At 39.0% G+C, this 24,587-nt stretch overlaps 1 long non-coding RNA gene across 1 annotated transcript; it reads right to left on the bottom strand.

The window, feature by feature from the left end:
- Positions 1-4,919: 4,919 nt before the first annotated feature.
- Positions 4,920-24,552, bottom strand: LOC122681779. Its single transcript, XR_006337100.1, has 3 exons — positions 24,315-24,552; positions 14,533-14,630; positions 4,920-5,168 (listed from the first exon to the last, which is right to left on the bottom strand). It is a non-coding gene; the product is annotated as an uncharacterized LOC122681779 (long non-coding RNA).
- Between the last annotated feature and the right edge of the window lie 35 nt (positions 24,553-24,587).

Genomic DNA, 24,587 nt, shown 5'->3' with positions numbered 1-24,587 from the left:
GCCAATGAAGGAGACCTAAGAGATGTGAGGTCAATCCCTGGGTCGGGAAGATCCCCTGGAGAAGGTCATGGCAATCCACTCCAGTATTCTTGTCTGGAGAATCCCATGAACAGAAGAGCCTGGTGGGCTACAGTCCATAGAGTTGAACAAAGAGTTCACAAAGGTCACAAAGGTTCACAAAGAGTTGAACATGACCGAAACAACTTAGTATGCAGGTGCACAACAAATTACTCCAAAACTTTACAGTTAAAAACAATAAATATTTATCATCTCATGGTTTCTGCATGTCAAGAATTTGGGAGTAGTTTGGCTAGGTATTCCTGGCTCAGGGTCTCTCATAGATTTGCTGAGGAGAGGAGCAGGCCAAGATGGCACACCCTGAGCTCACGTCCTCTCACCAGCACACCAAAATTACAACTATTTATATGGTAACTATCTATAAGCACAACTTGAGGAGCAGCAGCAAAGATTTTCTACTACTAAAGATATAAAGAACGAATCATAACAAATCAGTAGGAGGGGGAGAGATGTAGTATACTTCAGACCATAATTCTAGGTAGGTAACCCACAGACAGGAGGATAATCACAATTGCAGAGGTTTGCCCCAAGGAGTGAGAGGTCTGAGACCCTCATCTGGCTCCCCAGGCTGGGGGTCTTGCATGGGAAGATAAGCCCCCAGAACAGAGTCAGAAGGCTGTAGGATACAGAGGCTCTCCTCTTAAAGGAGGTACATAAAACCTCACACTGTGAGGTTTCCAAGATTAGGAAACATAACTGACCTATGTAAAACATAGGAAAAACATAAAAAACCTCAGAGAATTAATCAAAATGAGGAGACAGAGGAATATGCTCTAAACAAAGGAATAAGACAAGTACCCAGAAAAAGAACTGAGGTAGAGATAAGCAATCTATCCGATAAAAAGTTCAAGGTAATGATCATAAACATGTTCAGGGACTTCCCTGGTGGTCCAGCGGTTTGGAATCCGCCTACCAATGGAGGGGATAAGGGTTCGATCCCTGGTCCAGGAAGATTCCACATGCTGCAGGGCATATAAGCCTGTGCATCACAGCTACTGAGTCCATACCCTGGGGCCCATGCTCTGCAAAAAGAGAGGCTACTGCAAAGAGAAGACCATGCATGCAATAAAGACCCAGTGCAGCCAAAAATAAAGTAACAATAGCATTTAAAAAAAAAAAAAAATGTTCAGTGAACTCAGGAGAAGAATGGATGAACACAAAGATAAGTTCAACAGAGTTAAAGAAGAAACAAACAGAGCTGAAGAATACAATGACTGAAATTAAAAAATACAATGAAGGAATCAACATTAGACTGATGACACAAAGCAACAGATTAGGGAACTGGAAGACAGAGTAGTGGAAATCACCCAAGCTGAAGAGGATAGAGTTTTTCAAAAATGAGGATAGTTTGGGATTTCCCTAGCAGTCCAGTGGTTAAGACTCCATGCTTCCAATGCAGGGGGCACGGGTTTGATCCTTGGTCAGGTAACTAAGATTCCACATGCCATGTATACATTAAAAAAAAAAAAAAAGATAGTTTAATAAGAGACTTCTGGGTCAACATCACACATACTAACATTACATTATAGGAATCCCAGAAGAATAAGAAAGAGGCAAAGAACTTATTTGAAGAAATAATAGCTAAAACCTTCACTAACCTGGGAAAGGATACAGACATCCAAGTTCAGGAAGCACAAAGAGCCTCAAATAAGATAACTCTACAGAGGTCACACCAATATACATTATAATTAAAATGGCAAAGATTAGGGCTTCCCTGGTGGCTTAGTGGTAAAGAATTCACCTGCCAATGCAGGAGATACGGTTTGATCCCAGGTCTAGGAAGATCCCACATGCCGAAGAGCAACTAAGCCCGTGAGCCAACAACTATTGAGCCTGTGCTCTAAAGTCGAGGAGCCACAACTACGGAAGCCTACAAGCTCTAGAGCCCGTGGTCTGCAACAAGAGAAGCCACCACAGAGAGAAGCCTGCATACCACAACTACACAGTAGCCCCTGATTGCTGCTGCTAAAGAAAAGCCCACAGCAACAAAGACTCAGCACAGGCAAAAAATAAATAAATTTTTAAATGGCAAAGATTAGATATAATGAGAGACTCAAAAGTGTCAAGAGAAAAGCAACTATGGGAGTTACAAAGGAACTCCCATAAGACAATCAGCTGACTTTTCAGCAGAATCTTTGTAGGTCAGAAGGAAGTGACATAATACACTCAAAATCTCAAAATGATCAAAGGAAAAAACTTACAACCAGGAAAGCTCTACCCAGGGGAGTTCCCTAGTGGTCTAGTAATTAGGACTCTTCCACTGCAGAGGGCATGGGTTCGATCCCTGGTCAGGAACTAATATTCCGCAAGCTGCATGGCATAGACAAAAAAAAAACAGAAAAACTCTACCCAGCAGGGTTTTAATTTATATTTGAAAGAGAAGTCAAAAAACAATGAACAAAATGGCAATGAGTACACATCTATCAATAGTTACTTTAATGGACTAAATGTTCCAACAAGACAGGTACGGTTGAATGGATACAAAAACAAGACATATTTAGATAGATAGATAGATAGATAGATAGTTGTTGTTCAGTTGCTCAGTTGTGTCCAACTCTTTGTGACCTCATGAACTGTAGCATGCCAGGCATCCCTGTCCTTTACCATCTCCTGGAGTTTGCTCAAACTCATGTCCATTGAGTCAGTGATGCCATCCAACCATCTCATCCTCTATTGTCCCCTTCTCCTCCTGCCTTCAATCTTTCCCACCCTCAGGGTCTTTTCCAACGTGTTGACTCTCTGCATCAGGTGGCCAAAGCTCTGGAGTTTCAGCTTCAGCATCAGTCCTTCCAATGAATATTCAGGACTGATTTCCTTTAGGATTGACTGGTTTGATCTCCTTGCAGTCCAAGACTCTCAAGAGTCTTCTCCTGCACCACAATTCGGAAACATTGATTCTTCAGTGCTCAGCTTTCATTATGGTCCAACTCTCACATCCATACATGACTACTGGAAAAACCATAGCCTTGACTAGATGGACCTTTGTTGGCAAAGTGATGTCTCTGCTTTTTAATATGTTGTCTAGTTTTGTCACAGTTTTTCTCCCAAGCAGCAAATGTCTTTCAATTTCATGACTGCAGCCACCATCTGCAGCGATTTTGGAGCCCCAGAAAATAAAGTCTGTCACTGTTTCCAACTTTACCCCTTCAATTCGCCATGAATCGATGGGACTGGATGCCATGATCTAATTTTTTTGAATGCTGAGCTTTAAAATGAAAATATAATGAAATACAATGATTCAAAAATTTATATCTACTTATCTACTATATATCTACTCATCTTGCTTACTCTGTATCTACTTATTTATTTATCTACCTACAACAGAATATTACTCAGCCATAAAAAAGAATAAAATCTTGCCATTTTTCAACAACATGGATGGGTCCAAAGAGTATTATGCTAAATGAAATAAGTTAGACACAGAAAGGCACAGACCTGATTTCACTCACATGTGTAATCTAAAAAACAAAACAAATTAACAAATATAATGAAACAAAACCAGACACAGATACAGAAAACAAACTGGTGGTTGCCAGAGGGGAGGTGGATAGGTGAACAAGTCTAATAGGTGAGGGAGATTAAAAAGTACAAACTTCTAGTTATAAAATAAATAAGCTTTGGGGGTGTAAGGTACAGCGTAGGGAATATTGTTAATAATAATATTGTAATAACTTTACTAGTGACATGTGGAAATAATATTTATTATGGTGATCATTTTGTAATACATATTGAATCACTATGTTATACACCTTAAATTACTATAATACTGTAAATCAATTATATTAATACTTCAATTTTAATAAAGGATGCTTCCTGGGGCTGTAGATAACTGAAAACTTTAGTGAAGCAGGATCATCCACTTCCTTGAAAGTGCATTCACATGGCTATTGGCACGAGATCTCTGATCCTCACTGGCTATTAGTGAAGAGTCCAAGTTCCTTACCATCTGGGTCTAACCATTTGGGTACTTGAGTGTCCACATGGCATGGTAGCTGGCTTCTTTCAGAGTGAGTAGACCAAGAGAGAAACTGTAATGCCTTTTATGACCTTGTCTTGGAAGTCACACATCATTACTCCTGTCATCATGTATTTGTCAGAAGCAAGAAACTAAGTTTATCTCACACACAAGGGCAGACAAATTAGACTTCACTCTCTGAAGGGAGGAGTGTCAAAGAATTTGTGGACATATTTTGAAAACCATCACATCATGTGATATGGTCTAATAAAATTGGTGACATGAGTGGCTTCTGGGCAAAAGTTTTAAGAGCCAGTGAGTGGTTTGCCTGCTTCTTTTCCCTCATACATAAAACTGGCAATATTTCAGTTAGAAGACCTGGATCCTGGAGTAAAGATGATGTGAAGCTGAGCTTTTATTATCCACTGTTAAGTATGTTAGGTATAGTACAAAGTACTTAACAAGTAGTATCACAATAATTATTTATAGCAATGGTAAATATTATTATCCACAATTTTAGAAGAAATAGATATTTCAACTTTTCCTGATATTCTTGACATGATTCACTTTGCCATATCTATTTTTTTCTTTTACTGAAAGCACTTTTCACCTTCTAAGAAACTGTATTTTGTTTATAGTTTATATCATTTTGTTTATTGTCTGTCTTGCTGTTGTTCAGTCGCTTAGTCATGTCTGACTCTGTGACCCAATAAGACTGCAGCACTCCAGGCTTCCCTATACTTCATTATCTCCCAGAGTTTGCTCAAACTCATATCCATTAAGTTGATGATGTTATCCAACCATCTCATCCTCTATTGCTCCCTTCTCTTCCTCCCCTCAATCTTTCAAAGAATCAGGGTCTTTTCCAATAAGTCAGTTCTTCACATTAGGTGGCCAAAGTATTGGAGCTTCAACTTCAGCATCAGTCCTTCCAATGAGTATTCAGGGTTGATTTCCTTTAGGATTGACTGATCTGATCTTCATCTTCTCCAGCACCACAGTTCTGTCTAGCCTTACAAAAATGTAAGTTCCACAAGGACACGGAGGGGAATTCCCTGGTGGTCCAGTGGTTAGGACTCCACATTTCCACTGTAGGGGGCATCAGTTGGATCCCTGACTGGGGAACTAAGATCTCCTAAGACCAAAAAACAAAACAAAAGAAAGAAACAAGGTCAGGGGTCTTTGTTTTGTTCACTGATGTATCCCAATGTAAAGAACAGTGCCTGAATATAAATACTTACTGAAGGTTGATTTTCAGTCCCAATTCTCTCCCTGGACACTGTTTCAGTTTGTCTACATATTTTCTAATGGTAATACTCCAACTGAGGTCTGATAAGCATAGGCTGTTTCTTACTAGTTGTGCTCTCAGCAGCTAACCATATTTCCAAGTTCTCACTTAAGTCTCCAATAAATCTATTGATTATGACCAATATCCTCATGTTATCCTCTAACTGTGATGGGTTTTAAGTTGTGACAAATGACCAAAGATAGGCTCATTCTACTGGAAATTTCTATTTATCTTGGGTCTCTCTTTATCACCCTTGTGTGTGTGTGTGTGTGTGTGTGTGTGTGAGAGAGAGAGTCACCCTTATCCCTTCAAAATCACAAAATATCTGTCCTATTTTTATTCCTCTAGGGTTCTAAAATGGCTTTTTGTGCATTTCTTCCTAGGTAACATTTGTGCATTTTAATAAATACCTTGATCCCAGATTGTTGAGCTAGTGGTCAGAAGTTTAGAAAACAGGGCAAGTCAATGAGGAAGTTATTACTGGGCAACCAGGCCACTGTGGAAGCGACAAAATTGTTGCTGCCTGGCATTCACAATCATTCTCAGGGAATGTGCAGTAAAAGTTTCCAAACATGTTTCTAAATGTCATAAAACATACTTTTACAAAATTCAGTCTCTTTCACTCAATTAAAAAATTTAAACTAACAGAGAAACATTAAAAGCAAAACTTTTTGTTCTTAGCCCATAAAACTCAGGAGCAGAATCTGTTCTTTCTCCAAAAACAAATGCAATAACTTAAACCTGTCTGCAAAAGGAACAAAAGGTAGAGGAACTGTGTTCTGTTCACTGACATCCCTTAATATTATTATGTGTGGAACAATCTTATGGTCTTATCTGAGGCTATACCAAGGAACAAAGCAACAGGAAAAAAACATAGAAATGAAGTTAATGTGGTGGCATAAAGAGAAGAAACGACCAGAAGATTGAAGAGCTTGAATCCTATTTCTGCTTTGCTACTATCTAAATCTATGACATGTACAAACTGCTTCACTTCTCTGGATCTCCATTTATCTGTAAGATGTTAAGGTTAGAAAAGATGGCTTAGAAAGTCCTCTGGCTTTTTAATACTAACAAAAAGAGGTATACACAAATTTTCTAGTATGGAAGAAAAGGACCAGTGGTGTGCTGGTAAATGCTGATAAAAATACAAACATTTAATAATAACTGGCTCTCTGGTGGAAAAAAAAAACAACCCTTTATTTTGTTATGCAATGGAACAGTGGTGGGAATATTTCTACCATGGTCAGTTTTCAAGTTACCAATGGTTTATTAGCCCATCAGCAAAATTCCTAAAAATTTATTAATTAGCATTTAGAGTCTAGTAAGAACAGCTCTAACACACCACTAATGTAAGAGTTGGACCATAAAGAAAGCTGAGCACCGAAGAATTGATGCTTTCAAATCGTGGTGCTGGAGAACACTCAGCAAGGAGATCAAATCAGTCAATCCTAAAGGAAATCAACTGAATATTCACTGGAAGAACTGAAGCTGAAGCTTCAATACTTTGGCCACGTGATGCAAAGAACCAACTCATTGGAAAAGACCTGATGCTGAGAAAGATTGAGGGCAGGAGGAGAAGGAGGCAACAGAGGATGAGATGGTTAGATAGCAACACGAATTTAACGGACATGAATTTGAGCAAACCCTGGGAGACAATGAAGGAAAGGGAAGCCTGGAGTGCTGCAGTTTACAGGGTTGCAAAGAGTTGGATACGACTTAGCAACTGAACAACAACACACAATAAAACAGGACTCAATTTATTATTTTGCCTATTCATTCATTCAGCAACAATCACTGAGCATTTATTATGTGCAAGGCATTAAACTAACTGGAATACAAAGCTGTGTAAAATCTGGCTCTCGTCCCAAGAGGTTTAGATTCTAGTAAACAGGAAATGAACACAGACAACTCTACTGCTACAGAGAACATGACAAATAACATAAAGCAAGCAGGAATAAGTAAAGTACTACTAAGGTTCAGCAGAAAAAGAGACTATTGAGGTTATTGAGTGAAAGGGAACTTGAGGAAGGAAAAGAGATTTCTTAAAAAGAAAAAGACGATTTAAAGGTATTTCTTTGTTCATTTAAAAGACTTTTCTAGGGAATTCTCATGGTTTCGAGGTTCCACTGCAGGGAAGTGGAACTAAGATCCCACATGCTATGCAGTACAGCCTGGGGTTGGGAGGTGGGGGAAGAGTTATCTAATAGAAGAGAAGTAACACTATGTTGGGAAATCAAGAACCAGATAAATACTTAAAGGAAGCTAAAAATAAAAGAGTCTAAGAAGTGATTCTACATGTGGGAGGACAATAAAAGCTACCAGGTCAGATGGCTCCACCAAAAACAATCTTACACTGGAATGACTTTAGCACCATCAAAAAGGAATTGGAGTACAATTTAGGAAGGGAGCTATTAAGAGAGCTTTGAATAATTTCAAAGGAACCCAACTTTTATAGTTTAAAATTTTACAGTTTCATAAACTATGATTTTGCAGTTTAGAACTTCATTCTGTAGTTCTTAAAACTGTACAGCCAATAATCACCAGGAAATCAAGGACAGTAAGGAGTCTAGAGATAACTAAAGGTGGCCCAAACTTTACATGTAGGGAAAAGTGATTCCCAGAAATTATAGCCCAGTTAGTGACTTTAATTCTCTGCTGCATTCTAAAATTAAACAGATAATTTATGAACACTTGGAGGAAGGTAAAATAGAGTTAATGAGCATGAGTTAACTAAAACAAGTCATACCAAATGAGTTACATTTCTTGATATGGGTGGCAAACAATTAGATGAAGTACATCCTCCTATAGATATGATGCATCCTTCTTTCAGGTTCATATTTGACAGATTATCTCATAGTAACAGTGGTGATACAAAGGAGAAATAATTGCTACTTAAGGATTAAAATTAGTTGAATTTTCAGTTGCCTGAATAGTTGTTGATGGAAGGATTGTGTGAACTTAAACAAAGGTCTATAGTAATGAACCACACTTGGCTTTGCCCCTTCAACATTTTTATCAACAAATTAGAGAAAAGCATATAATCTATGCCTACAAAATTAATGTATAACACGAAGACAGGAGATGCTACTAAAATGATGAATTAACAGAACCAGACTGGAAAAAAAATCTTCAAAGGCTGAAATAGCAGTATGATACAACTACTATCAAAAGGGAGGGGGAGTTATATTTAAAGGAGGTATAATATCTGGGAACTAATCAGCGCATACCTGGAAGTGATATTTAGTTACTTAATCTCTTTGAGCTCATTATCTCACTTGTGAAATGGGGCTAAGTATATATTTCACAAGATTAGGAAAATAATATATTAAGGAGCTTAGAAGTGTTCAAAAGGAAGCATTCAATAAATATTAGCTATAGTATGTGTGCATCCTCAGATGCTCAGTCGTGTATGACTTTGTGACCCCATGGACTGTAGTCTGCCAGGCTCCTCTGTCCATGGGATTTTCTAGGCAAGAGTACTGAAGTGGGTTGCCATCTCTTTCTCCAGGGAGGGATCCCCTTTGATCCTCCAGGGATCAAACCCATGTTTCTTGGGGCTCCTGCATTGGCAGGTGGATTCTTTACCACTGAGACACCCAGGAAGCCAGTTACCTATAATAACATAGCTTTAATTGAAAAAATTATACTGTTCTAAAACATAAAAAATGGTTACTTTTATAAATTCAAGATCCATTATTTAATGGGCATTTTAATTTAATTTTTATTTTCCAAAAGTGTATTTTAATTTGCCAGAGGTGAGCTAAAGTTCTAATATTCTAGGTATTATTGAACAGATTGAGTCTCACTGTACTTTTCAAGATCATAAAAAGTCTCTTTATATCTCTCTCACTAGGCTTCATCTTTCTATGTTACAATTTTATTTGTTTAGATGAGTCAAAAATTCTTTTGTTAATACTCATAAGAACATGGATATGAGTAAGAACAGTAGTTAAGTTTGCCAAATCTTTGGGGGTACTCCAGTGTTTTAGTTAAAAATCTTTCTTTTTTATAAAAATACAAACCATTATGGGAATTCCTGGTGGTCCAGTGGTTAAGACTCCACGCTTTCAATGCAGGAGGCACGGGTTTGATCCCTGGTCAGGAAACTAAGATCCTACATGCCATCCCTCATGATGTGCAGCATGGTCAAAAATTTAAAAAACAACAACAACAAAATACATATATATATCATTAAGGAACTCCTTCTTTGGAAGAAGAAAGAAAGACTGTTCTGTTTTTACTTTATTGTTTAGGTCCAACTTAAGCCTAAATTTAACAATGAAAATAGAATTTTCCTGAAACATATGGGACATCTTGTCTTTTCTAAACAGGGAATTACAAGACAAACATTTAATGACAAACATTCTCTTCACAATACCAGTCAATAAATTTCTGACAACACTGATTTGGTGCCTATTAGAGGGAGAGAATAACAATAATAGAATGTGGGAAATTTCAGAAGCAAAAATATAGTTGGTACTTTTAAAGTTCTTATAATTTAATAGAGGAGAATGAATAATCCTTAATAAATACACTGGGGCATACTTACTATTAGAGGGATTTAGCCTGAAATGATTCTTCTCGAACATTTTCCATTGCAATTTAGCTTCTGGAGTAAACAGAAGAAATGGGAGGGCCAGAAACAAGATATTCCTAGGGTCACAGAGCCAGCAAGTCATAGAAAGGGGATTTAAACCTAGGTCTCCTAATTCCACACATGAGACAGTCTCACAGCATTAATCTTGAGGATACATCTTTTTGAAATAATATGACATTCATTTATGACATTCATTTTCACAACTAAAAGAAAAAAAGCCAGTAAGACTGATTAGAACTCAGAGGATAGTAATGCTCCAGCATTCCACTTAATTTTTCTCATTTTGGGAGAAGGTAGCACCTGTGACACCACAAACTAAAGGCGTGACACTTTTAAAAACTGGTCTAAATATAGGGTTTTATTCTTTTCAAATATCTGGGGTGATTACTTTGTAGTATTCTCCCAGGACTTCTCTATAAAGAAAATTCATAATGTCATTTCATATCATAGGTCTGGATAGACACTAAAGATTTTCTTTCTCTCTCTCCTTCTCTACCTTTGATATTTTTGATGTTTATCAAGGTAATACATGCAAATACTTTAAGTCTTTGGTTAAAAAAAAAAGTCTTGTTTAAGTCTTTGGTTAAAAAAAAGTCTCGTGGAACGACAAGTCTCATAACAAAGCACAATGGGAATATATTTTAACACACATACAGTCTTAAAAAAAAAAAGTGGTGGCCTCTCGAAAGCTTGAGATACCCTCCCAGATTTATTCGCTGGCTTTTTTTTTTTTCATGTTTACCAACATTTTCCCAAATTAAATATTTTTACTGCTACTTTTTGTAAATTTTTAACAGTACCTAATAGAAAAGATAAAGATCTTAAAGATCCAACACTACATTTTTCCTCCCTTCAGCCTCTCAATATTGTTATATCACAATATTTTAAATTAAATCAGTGTTTCATGTTAACCTTATTATGACTCTTGCGTGTTTTCCTTCTGGATCAGTTAACTGAATTATGATTACATTTCCTTTCTTATGCAACTTTTTGTCTTACAATTAATAGTTGCCTCAGTTTTCCGTTTGACAAAATTTCTGCATCATTATCACTGTCTCAGACTTTTCAACAGAAAAGTAAAAATGAATTATTTTCAACTCAACCATGGAAAAACTCCCATGGAGCACTCCTTCCTTCAGTCTGGACTATCCCTCACTAGGTCTGCTCTATACAATTGTGTCTTAGAACTTCCTTTTGCCTTTCCTAGGTTGATCCCCTCTTTCCTAAAATCTGTTACCTTTGTCATTGTTTCAGTAGAGCACATCCTCCAGTAGTGCCCCAGGAAAAGTGGGGGTTAGTAAATTTTTTATCGCATTCAAGAAAATATCTTTAATTGTCCCTCACATTTGATTGATAACATGATTTAGTATAGAATTACAGGTTGAAAGTAATTTTCTCTCAGAATTTTGAAAGCGCTGTTTGTTTTCTAACCACTACTGTCAATATTAAGAAACACGCTATTCTCATTACCTACTCTTTTATGAATAATCCATTCCCCTTTCCCCACTTCCTCTTCATCTCCTGTCCACAAGATTTTTGAAGCTTCTCTTTAACCCTTGTGTTTAGAAATTCCACGACAATGTGACATAGTACTTTTGATTTTTTTCCCTTCATTATGCTGGGCACTCAGCAGTTTCTGTCAGTCTGGAAACTCATGTCCTTCAGTTATCAGAGATCTTGTAATTTCTTTGATGATTTCCATCCCTTCATTTCTTCTCCATTCCTAAAACTCCAGTTAGCCTAGTGTTGGACTTTATGGATTCATTCTCCAATTGTTTTAACTTCTTTATGTTCTATTTTTCTGACAGATTTCCTCAATTTTATATATTAATACTTCTATTAATTATTTTTGCTACTTAAAAACTTTCCCAGAGCTATTATTCTCTGCTCCTTTTTTGGGGAGGAGCATCCTGTCTTTGCTTGATAGGTGCACTATTTCACACTATCAGAGGCAGAAGATGATTATTGTTTTAAAAAAATATCCTTCTGTTTTCCATATTGCCTGTTTTCCATTTCGATTTGCTGCTCTTTCTTGGTGAAGGTTTATCTCAACTATCTGGTGATCCTTTGCTGTCCTTTCATATTTAAAAGTGTGTCATTACAAAGGTATTGGGAAGGTCTATGTTAACTGGAAGAGTCTGTCAGCTGGTGGGTTTCATTGCAGGTTAATAAAGTGGGGATATATGTTTTTTTGGGGAGACCCTCAATCATTCTTCACAGATATTTCTTCTGGGATTATTCAATTTTAGGTTTCTCTCAAAACTAATTCTCAGCTATCCCGCCTGGAGAATATAAGCCTTGCTGTCAGCATCCTTGGAGTGAAATAGAGCAAGAGGGCTGGGCAAGTTTCATCATTCAGCATGTAGGTATCCCTCTGATCTCTGTTTTCAGTGTGGTATCCTACAGTCTCCTCAGCTGTGATCTTTAACTGGTATCCCAGTCTGGAGATTTTTAAACTCAATTTTTCACAGAATAAACCAGGGAGATAGAGGAGTAATTGCCTAACTAAGCAGGATGAGGAAGGGGCCTCACAGTCCAACTTCTTTTTTTTTTTTTATAGTCCAACTTCTTAAATAGACTTTTGGCCAATCCTCCACTTTTTAGACCACTGCATGTCTCTGATGCTACAGTATCTTTCATTCCTGGTGTCTCAGTGTTCTGCAATGAGAACCTGCTTGCCTCTTGTTAGTATACCCCTCCTAAATATTTGGAATTCTGTTTCCTCAGCTCAACCTTCCAACTTCCAAACTGCTATCGATATCCCTCATCTGCTGTCATCTTTCTTATTCCCTTTCTTTGTGGACTGATAACATTAAAAATATTAACTCATCATTTTAGTGAATGCGGGAGAGAATAGGGATGAAGACGTGTTTAATCTGTTCTTGTACATTGAGAATTGCAGAACTGACAAGATGCTCACTCTGCTCACTCTTTTGCTCCCATAAAAAAATGTCAGAACCAGAAAACTCAGAGAGAGATAAAATTCCGTATCATGAAGGTGATACGGAAAAAATATGGGTCTGAGAACTGCAGTATCTATTTTCAAGTCCTGGTATTATTATTTATTGATTGGTTGATGTTAGTTAAGTTACAAATGTTTCATCATCTGTAAACTGGTGATAATCATCCCTATCACAGCCTATCTTACTTGCAATGACTAAGATAACTGATATAAATGTATGAATATACATAAAATATATAACATTTATCATTAACTTGGCATAGTCAAATATATTTTGAGAGGCAGTGTAACAGAGTAGAAAGAGTATGGACTTCAGAGTCAATACAGACCTAGATTTGATTGCATCTCTGTCATTCATTGTGTGATCTTGGGTAAGTAACTTAACCTCTCAGCTTCATTTCCCCTGTTTATAAAATGAGTATGATATTATGAACCTGACAACACTGTAGTGAAGATTAAATGAGATAATGCATGTAACATGGGCTTCCCAGGTGGTACTAGTGGTAAAGAACTCGCCTGTCAATGCAGGAGACATAAGAGACGTGGGTTCAATCTCTGGTTCGGGAAGATCCCCTGGAGAAGGAAATGGCAACCCACTCCAGTATTCTTGCCTGGAGAGTTCCATGGACAGAGCAGCCTGGCGGGCTACAGTCCATGGGTTGCAAAGAGTTGGACATGACTGAGCGACTAACACACAGTGCTAAACCACATTAGTAATTAGGATCTGAAGTCACCAATAGTCCTCATAAAAGCTTTTTATTTGCTCTTTTCCCAGGACCAAATTATAAGGTGAGCAGCCCAAGTTGAAAGAGCCCAGCATACATATTCTTTGAAGTGGTAATAGGTTATTACTGAGACCTCTTTAAGGATATTTTGTTATGAAGTAAGACATAAAATTTGTAATGAATATTAAAGGAGACCAGGGACTTTGGAACACTGGAACTACTACTCAAAAAATTATCTTAAGAGTTATAGTTTTTTTTTCCCCCCTTATTTGATCCTTATATAAACCCAGAAGCTTGGAAGGCTTTATCATCCTGTTTAAAGATGAAAAAATCAAGGCATGAGTGAAAAAGTGACTTGCTCAAGGTTCATTAGTCATCAAGGAACAATCAGCAACTCCAACCTTGGACTTTTGACTCCCTACTCAGGGCTCTCTTTTTAAAAAAGAAGTTCTAGTTAAATACACATAAAATATACCATCTTAATAATCTTTTGTGTACAATTAAGTACATTCACCTTGTTGTGCAACTAATTTCTATAACTCTTTTTCATCCCGCAAAACTGAAACTCTATACCCACTAAACAACAATTCCCATTCTCCCTCATTCCCCAGACTCTGGCAACCACCATTCTACTTTCTATGAATTTGATGACCCTAGGTGCTACATATAAACTGCTATCTTTTTGTGACTGGCTTATTTCACTTATATAATGTCCTCAAGGTTCATCCATGGTATAGCATGTCAGAATTTCCTTCTTTTTAAGGCTGAATAATATTCCATTACATGTATATACCACATTTTGTTTATTTATTCATGAATGGACATCTAGGTTGCCTGGCTCTTTGGCTATTGTGAATAATGCTATTGATTCCTGGGTCGGGAAGATCCCCTGGAGGAGGGCATGGCAACCCACTCCAGTATTCTTACCTGGAGAATCCTATGAACAGAGGAGCCTGGCAGGCTACAGTCCACAGGTCACAAAGAGTCGGACACAACTGAAGCAAGTGAGCACAGCACAGTACACACTGGAATACAAATATCTCTTTGTGAATCTGATTTCAATTATTTTGGATATATGCCCACAATTGTATTGCTGTACCATATGATAATACTATTTTCAATTTCTTGAGAAACCACCATATTGTTTTGGGGAACAGCTATACATAGTGGCTGCACCACTTTACACTCTAACCAAAAAGTACACAAAGGTTCCAACTTCTCCACATTATTTTTTTTTCCCTAATAGCTATTCTAGTGGGTGCAAGGTGGTAACTCACCGTGGTTTTCTTAAGAGTTTTGAAGTCTTCTGTAGAGATGCCAACACACTAAGTAACCCCAAGTCATATTACAACACAATTTACAGCATTAACATCCTACTAGATTTAAAACACTGTAGGAGGCAACAGTACATAGTCATTGTCTTCAAGGATTTTATAATCTAGCTGGAAAGATTATAAAATTATTTATATGCAGTTAAAAATAAACAGCAGTGCAAATAGCATAGTCTTCGTCTGTGTGCTCAGTTGCTCTGTCATGTCTGCCTCTTTTGTGACCCCATGAACTGTAACCTGTCAGGCTCCTTCTGTCGATGGAATTTTCAAGGCAAGAATACTGGAGTGGGCTGCCATTTCCTTTCTCCAGGGGACCTTTCCAATCCAGGGATTGAACCCACATCTCTTCTATCTCCTCCACTGGCAAGCAGATTCTTGACCACTGTGCCACCTTGGAAGTTCATAGTCTATATGATGAGTATTGTCATGAAAATAGAGAAGGGTAAAATTATAATAGGTTGAGCTGATTAGAAAAGGCTTTAAAGAGCACCTCAAACATTTTAAAAGACAGGGTTTAAATTATGAGATACTTTATATTATTATTTCATTTTTTAATTTATGCATTCTTTCAACAAACATTTATTGTGCTCCACAATAAGGGCTAAATACCGTGCTGGGTGTTGGGTTCCTCTCAAGAGCAAGGGAGAAATAAGATGTGATAATCCAAGGTGCTGACCAAGTACATGGTACACGAAATCAATCCTTTCTAAGGGCCGGCTGATGTACCAAAAAGACTGTTATCACCTACTTTTACAATGATTCACAAAGAGAGTATGAGAAGCACATTTCTTTCCAGACGATGTTCATACCCAATTATTTCAAACGGAATACAGCTGGGAAGTTTCCTATTCTCTCTTGGGAAGAGGGCAACATTCAAGACTAAGACTTTGTAAACTAGTTATGAGTGCTCATACCTATCATCCCATTTGGGTTCTTGCATTCACAAACATGTGCTGGCATCACGAAAGCAAAGAAAGATGAATAAGACACAGATCTTGCCCTCTAGGATCTCAAAGACCGCCACAATATGATATTATAAGGGCTGTAATAGAGTAATGAGAGAACTTCCCTGCTCCCCCCAACTCGAAGAAAATCATGTGTGTTTGTTTGTGCTTAGTTGTGTCCGACTCTGACTCCAGACTGTAGCCTGCTAGGTTCCTCTGTCCATGGGATTTTCCCAGCAAGAATACTGGAGTGGGTTGCTATTTCCTCCTCCAGGGGATCTTTCCAGCTCAGGAATCAAAGCTTTGTCTCCTGCATTGCAAGTGGTTTCTTTACCACTGAGCTACTGGGAAAGCGCGAGGAAATCAACATAGGCTTCCTTTAAAACACAACATCTAAGCTGAATCTTGGTTTCCACAGTGGCTCAGTGGTAAGGAATTTTCTGCAATGCAGGAGATGTGGGTTTGATCCCTAGGTCGGGAAGGTCACCTGTAAAAGGAAATGGCAACCCACCCCAGTATTCTTGCCTGGGAAATCCTAATCCATGGGGTCGCAAGAGAGTCAGACATGACTGGGCGACTAAACAACAAGTTGAATCTTAAAGGATGGCAGGAGGAGTTAATCAGATGGGAAGAGAAGGGATGAACATTCCTAGTCAGGAGAACAGCATGTTCAAGGAACATTAAGCGATTTAGTGGAGCTGCACCTTAAAATACATGATTGCAAAAAAAATTAAATAAATAAAAAAATAAAATAAAATAAAATACATGATTGCTATTGTTGTTCAGTCACTAAGCCATGTCCCACTCTTTGCAACCCCATGGATTGCAGCATGCCAGACTTCCCTGTCCTTCACTATCTCCCTGAGTTTGCTCAAACTCATATTTGTTGAGTTGGTGATGCCATCCAACCATCTCATCTTTTGTCACTCCCTCCTCCTCTTGCCCTCAATCTTTCCCAGCATCAGGGTCTTTTCCAATGAGTCAGCTCTTTCCATCAGGTGGCCAAAGTATTGAAACTTCAGCATCAGTTCTTCCACTGAATATTTGGGGTTGACCTTCTTTAAGATTGACAGGTTTGATCTCTTTGTTGTCCAAGGGACTCTCAAGAGTCTTCTCCAACACCACAGTTTGAAAGCCTCAATTCTTCCACACTCAGCCTTCTTTATGGTCCAACTCTCACAATTCATGATGAGGAACAGTAAGAAGGATAGTGAGTAGAGAGATGAGGGGAGCTGGAGAGGTAGACTGTGAACAAATAATATACTGAAGGTAACAGAGAATTTACTGGTTTCTAGGAAGGGGAGGAGCACAATTTGTTGTTGTTTTTAAGAAAACTCTGAAAGCTTCCCTGGTGAGTCAGACCGTAAATAATATGCCTGCAATGCAGGACACTGGGGTTTGATTCCTGGGTCGGTAAGATCCCTGGAGAAGGGAATGGCAACCTACTCCAGTGTCCTTGTTTGGAGAATCCCATGGACAGAGGAGCCTGTCAGACTACAATCCTTGGGTTCCCAAAGAGTTGGACACAACTGAGCAACTAACATTTTCACTTTCTGCAGTGTATTAGGTTGGTAGAGAATTAACTGCATTGTTGAACTGTGCTGTTTGATATTGGAATATATTCTTAAATAACTGTGGTTATGTTATACATCATTTTAAAGCACATATCTTGCTTTATGTTTTTTTGCTAATGAAATTATTTGCTGTTTATTTTATATTTATTTTAGACTAAGGAAATTATGTTAGACAAAAAGCTAATTCAACCGATTTTCTTATTCCTGTTCAAAATGGGTCGTAAAGCAGCAGAGACAACTTACAACATCAACAACACATTTGGCCAGGGAAGTGCTAATGAACGTACAGTGCAATGGTGGTTCAAGAAGTTCTGCAAAGGAGATGAGAGCCTTGAAGATAAGGAGTGTAGTGGCCAGCCATCAGATGTTGACAATGACAATTGAGAGCCATCACTGAAGCTAGTCCTCTGACAACGACATGAGAAGTTGACCAAGAACTCAACATCAACCATTCTAATGTCATGCAGCTTTTGAAGCAAATTAGAAAGGTGAAAAAGCTCCCTAAATGTGAGCCTCAATGACCTGACCGAAAATCAAAAAAATCATCATTTTGAAGTGTCATTTCCCCTTACTTTAGGCAACAACAAATCATTTCTTGATTGGATTGTAACAGACGTTGAAAAGTGGATTTTATACAACTGGCAATGACCAGTTCAGTGCCTGGACAGAGAAGCAGCTCCAAAGCACTTCCCAAAGCCAAACTTACACCAAAAAAAGGTAATGGTCACTGTTTGGTGGTCTGCTGCCTGTCTGACCCACTACAGCTTTCTGAATCCTGACAAAACCATTACATCAGAAGTATGCTTAGCAAATCAAAGAGATGCACCAAAAACGGCAAGGCCTGCAGGTGGCCCTGATGAACAGAATGGGCCCAATTCTTCTCCATGACAACACCCAACCACACGTCACACAACCAATGCTTCAAAAGTTGAACAAATTGCATTACAAAGTTTTGCCTCATCCACCATATTCAACTGACCTCTAGCCAACCAACTACTACTTCTTCAAGCATCTCAACAACTTTTTGCAGAGAAAAAGCTTTCTAAGAGTTTGTCGAATCCCGAAGCATGGATTTTTATGCTACAGGAGTAGACAAACTTATTTCTCATTGGCAAAAATGTGTTTAGGACCATGAATTTTAAATCATTATAACTAAGCTCAAACACATCTTTATTAAACAAAATAGGAACCCTTATAATCAACACATTTTTCCCAACGAGAAATAAGTTTGTTTACTCCTGTAGTGTAAAAATCCATGCTTCAGGATTCAACAAAGTCTTATAAAGTATCTTACCTGCAAAAAGTTGTCGAGATGCTTGAAGTGGTAGTCAGTTACTGGCTAGAGGTCAGATGAATATGGAGGGTGAGGAAAAACTTTGTGTTAAGCACTGTTGTAGGTTTTGGGGACAGAGCTGTGATGAAAAATTTCCTGCCTCCTCCACAGAGTTACATTCTAGCATGGAATATATTTTTTCAGGGACTAAAATATTTGTGTTTGCTGCCCAGATCATTCCCTTCCCCGTGTATATGTTTTAGGAAATCTCTAATTTGTTAATCAAAACATTGTGCATTCAAAGATCAGAAAAAAAGAAGTGGATGGTTTTAAGGTCCATTTCATTCAGGTCCCAGGTAAGCCGTAAGAAGTCATCTATGCTCCAGAAAAAGTGTACTTTTCTACTGAATAGCTTAACAATGTTCTTTGCACTTACAATTTCTCTATCCTGAACTTTGCTAGATGGAAAAACATGGCCAAATCCTGGCAGAGTTCTCTTTCTGGATCCCAAGAGAACCATTTCAATTCTTATACATTCTTTCAGACATATTGTAATATTATTGATTTTAATTATGTAAGGTTCAGTCATTTTTACCATATATGATTAAATAAATGTTCTAATTTCAACTATCTCACTGTCAAAAATGTGTTAAAATTTTGGATACTATTGGATTTTCATCCATAAATTCAATAAATATTCACCAAATATTTAAGTGTCCATAATGAACCTGGCACTCTGCTAAGTGCTGGGGATTTCAAAGTGAATTAGATTTTTTTATCTACCTCAAGCACTACAATACATTATCTTTCACTACATTCTGGTAGCAAAGTAAGATTATTAAATCACAAGTAAAAAACCGACCAATAAATCAAACAAATTGTGATAAGTGTTATGAAGGAAAAACACAAGTTTCAATAACCAAGAAAGAGATGACAATCACCCGGACCAGGCTAGTGGCAGTAGAGACAGAACTGGTTGACTCAGATTTTAGACACTGACTCAATAAGACTTGATAAAGAATTGGATGAAGTGACAAAAAGGAAGGAACTGAGTTAACTTCTGGGTTTCTAACTTAAGCAACTGGGTAGAGAGCAGTGCCTTGTTAATTGAGATGAGGAAGATTTGCAGTGGGAAATACTCAAGTTGTTATAAACACAGTAACTCTGAGACCTCTGTGAGACAAGCAAATGTAAAGAAATATGCACTTGGACCATGAGGCTAGAATTGAGGAGAGGTCTGGGTTGGAAATAATGGGATTTGAGAATCACTAACATAATGATGATTATTTGGAGCCAGTATTTTCATTAAACTAGATTTCTAAATCTGTGACACAATCTCTCATAAGTCATTTCTATGTATGACTAAATAATCAAGAATTCATTTCTGTTAGCGTAGTTCTTGAAGGATAAACTACATAAGATTTCTTTGGGTGAGGGCATGGTGCTCACAATACCTTCTGTCTAATACATCAACCCCAAAATAAATTTGAGTTACAAAACGCTTTTCATTACTATCTCAGTGACTTTCTCTTTACTCATCAAAGCTAACTTGTAAAAGTCCCATGTAATGAATGAAAAGAACTGAATAGGTCTGGATTTCTCTATGGATTAGACTTTCTATCTTAATTATGATTTCCATAATTTAAACATCACCTACAGGGGTGTATGGGCTTACTTAAGAAGAGAGAGTACTGAACTAAAGATCATGAGATGTGGGTTCTGTTCAAGTACTGTCATGTTTTAATTTTAAGTCATAGCCTCTATAAGTCTGCTATTTTATGAGTCAAGAGAAGAGACTAAGGAATATTTTAAAGCCTATGAAAACATAAATTTAGTATACAATTGAAGCATTATCATCAGTAGCTTACTACTGGGAAGTTGGAGATCTGGGGTGGTACTGAGCATCAATAATGGCTCAGAGTGAAGATTCCAGTAGGCTGTTCTGGATTTCTCACTACTTTTTTGTAGACTTCATAATTTAGCTTCTGTATCTATAAAATAGGAGAATCACATGATTTCCCTCACCATTATGATAAAAAAATTAATAAATGTCTATGTTTCATAATTGCACTCATCTCACATGCTAGTAAAGTAATGCTCAAAATTCTCCAAGCCAGGCTTCAGCAATACGTGAACTGAGAACTTCCAGATGTTCAAGCTGGTTTTAGAAAAGGCAGAGGAACCAGAGATCAAATTGCCAATATCCACTGGATCATCGAAAAAGCAAGAGAGTTCCAGAAAAACATCTATTTCTGCTTTATTGACTACGTCAAAGCCTTTGACTGTGTGGATCACAATAAACTGTGGAAAATTCTGAAAGAGATGGGAATACCAGACCACCTGACCTGCCTCTTCAGAAATCTGTATGCAGGTCAGGAAGCAATAGTTACTACTGGGCATGGACCAACAGACTGGTTCCAAACAGGAAAAGTAGTGTGTCAAGGCTGTACATTGTCACCCTGCTTATTTAACTTATATGCAGAATACATCATGAGAAATGCTGGGCTGGAGGAAGCACAAGCTGGAATCAAGATTGCCAGGAGAAATATCAATAACCTCAGATATGCAGATGACACCACCCTTAAGGCAGAAAGTGAAGAACTAAAGAGCCTCTTGATGAAAGTCAAAGAGGAGAGTGAAAAAGTTGGCTTAAAGCTCATTATTCAGAAAACTAAGATCATGGCATCTGGTCCCATCACTTCATGGCAAACAGATGGGGAAACAGTGGAAACAGTGTCAGACTTCATCTTTTTGGGCTCCAAAATCACTGCAGATGGTGACTGCAGCCATGAAATTAAAAGACGCTTACTCCTTGGAAGGAAAGTTATGACCAACCTAGACAGCATATTAAAAAGCAGAGACATTACTTTGCCAACAAAGGTCCATCTAGTCAAGGCTATGGTTTTTCCAGTAGTCATGTATGGATGTGAGAGTTGGACTATAAAGAAAGCTGAGTGCCGAAGCATTGATGCTTGTGAACTGTGGTGTTGGAGAAGACTCTTGAGAGTCCCTTGGACTGCAAGGAGATCCAACCAGTCCATCCTAAAGGAGATCAGTCCTGAGTGTTCATTGGAAAGATTGATGCTGAAGCTGAAACTCCAATACTTTGGCCACCTGATGCGAAGAGCTGACTCATCTGAAAAGACCCTGATGCTGGGACAGATTGAGAGCAGGAAGAAAAGCGGTTGACAGAGGATGAGATGGTTGGATGGCATCACCAACTCAATGGACATGGGTTTGGGTAGACTCCGGGAGTTGGTGATGGACAGGGAGGCCTGGCGTGCTACAGTTCATGGGGTCGCAAATAGTCAGACACGATTGAGGGACTGAACTGAATTGAACTGATGTTTTACAGATTCCTGGATGAAAGAGGTTAGGAAAATACAAATTACTGTTGTGTTGATGTACTTATTAGCTTAATCTAAGCAGAATCTATCTCTTGGAAAACCTGAAAACACTTAGCTACCACTGCTTTCTGACTTTTGCCTGCTTCCCAGGGATTCTTGGCTTTCCCTAGAAAACAAACTATTACCTTGAGGGTAGCCTGAAATCTCGGACAAAAGTCTCTTGCAGGCAGTCAGTTCAGAGAGGCCATATCTGGTACCAGGCTGTAACAGAAAAATCTTTTCACAAAAATGGTCAACACTATTTGCTAAGCAGACCAGCATATTCCAACCAGGGAATGGCAGTACAGTAAGGCCCCATTAAAACTTTGTGTGCCTTTGTTAATGTGAACCAACTTCATTAGGCCAAACTAAGTAACTTAAGAGTGATTGCCTATGAGCTCCTCTCTACTTCTACCTAATTTCTCTTGTTTTTTCCCACTTGTCCTTTCTTTGTCTCAGATCTTCATTCTCCTACTTGAATGGACTTTTCAGAAACTTCGTTCTTCTCTACTGTTTCCTTCTCTCCTCTTCAAGGTCTCCTTGCTCAGAATGATTTGGGTATTGGGCACTGTCATGCCCCAAATATTTTTTACCTCTCAGAGACCAAGAGAATATAAATGGTATTCAACAATGGCTTTCAAGCATAGGTGATTTGGTAACGTCTGGAGACATGGTTGGCTTTCACAATAATGGGAAGGGTGCCACTGGCATCGGTAGACAGAGGTCAGGGATACTGCTAAACACCCCACGCTACACAAAAAACAGCCCACAACAACAAAGAATGGCCTAAAACACTGGTGGTGTTGCTACTGAGAAATCCTGATGTGCAGGATATCAGTAGCTGAAAATTACTGAGGAGGCAGTGCAGCCTCCTTAGGATACAGATTCTCAAGGTGGGAAAGCAACAGCCACTGACATCAGATTGCCTAGACTTGGATCATTCTCACTGAGTTATAGGCTCCTTGGAGGCAGGAGCCTTATTTTACCTACCATGCTTAAATTATGGACTAGTATGCAATGGAGAGCGCAAACCAATTGTGGATTGTCTCACACAGTTGTTTTGAGGCCTCAAGAAGGGAACATATTCTAAGTGATATGAAGCACAGTGAGAGGAAGAAAGTGAAAGTGAAAGTGAAGTGGCTCAGTCTTGTCCGACTCTTTGCGACCAGTGGACTGTAGCCTACCAGGCTCCTCCATCCGTGGGATTCCCCAGGCAAGAATACTGGAGTGGGTTGCCATTTAAGCAGCTCCTAAATAGGGGGAGCTAGGCTAGTGTTATCAACTAGAATATGCTGTCCTACTGAATACAAACAATTTCAGAAAACACCAACCTCAGACAAAGCCACTCTGTGACCATGATGGATCAAGACAAAAACAAAACCACCTCCATAAACTTACTGATTACTAACAAAGAACAAGAACATTGCCCCAACCACACGCACCCACACACACCCACACCTCACACACACACAAAGACCAAATATCCCCCTATCCTGGCTGAGGGACTGCAGCTTCTTAACCAATCACAGCTTTAGCCACTCTTGGTTCTTCTCCCTTTTTCAGGTAAGAATTACTAAAATACCCATCAGAATTACCTCCATCTCCTTAACAGCATCCAACCCAGAGAGAAGGCCTGCTTCCTGGAACCCTCCCCCAAATTACCTAATACAAGCTCCAACCCTGTAAATTCTTTCCAGCACCATCTTCCTGGGATGCCCCCTGTGCCTCAGGCTGTGCCTCCACTCCTTATGAGGAGACAATAAGCCCAGCTTTGTTCAACAATACGAGTGTTCTAGGTGGTCTTCGGCTGGGGGGGGGGGGGGGGCGGGCACTGACAATAGTGAGAGCCCCCAAAAGGCTAACTGCTTCTATTATGCCTCAAGGGGAATTGCACCCACGCATTCAAAGTCTTTACAAACAAGGATTTTGAGGTTTCCGGACAGAATGCATCTTGCTAGGCCGTTTCTCCTCATGAGACGTCTCCTTTCCCGTCTACAGGGAGGCTTTTGGTTTCCGACCTCCCAAGTTGAAATCCAGCCTGTTGGGTTCGATTTCTGAAGTAAAACCCCTCCGTGAGGTGAGCGCTTCCACTTCCAACTTCGAGTTACTCAAACACTAGCATACCCCACGGGGACACGGTGGAGGTGGTAGCAGAGAAATTAAAGCCCTAAAGAGTGCATACTACTGAATGCCTCACCCACCTCCCTAACTCAGGAGAAACCGCCCCGAATTCACTCCACAAGAGACGCTGAACAGCCTGGGTTCCCTGCTCCTCCAAAAGCTGAGGTAAGAACAGCCACCGGCAAAATCGAACCTTCCGGGCCGGCTTCCTCAGCGTCGCGCACGCGCAGGGGTCGCTGGGCTGTCGCCGCGCTAGCGCCTGCCTCTTCCGGGCGGACTACAAGTACCAGCTTGCCGGCGCTCGGCGTCGCCTGGTAACTCGCGCCAGTCGGAGCGCGCTAGGTCGGCTTCTC

Source organism: Cervus elaphus, chromosome 23 (genome assembly GCF_910594005.1).
Source record: "Cervus elaphus chromosome 23, mCerEla1.1, whole genome shotgun sequence".
NCBI classification, from domain to species: domain Eukaryota; kingdom Metazoa; phylum Chordata; class Mammalia; order Artiodactyla; family Cervidae; genus Cervus; species Cervus elaphus.
The sequence above is the reverse complement of the archived record's forward strand: the minus strand, read 5'-3'. Positions and strand labels throughout refer to the sequence as shown.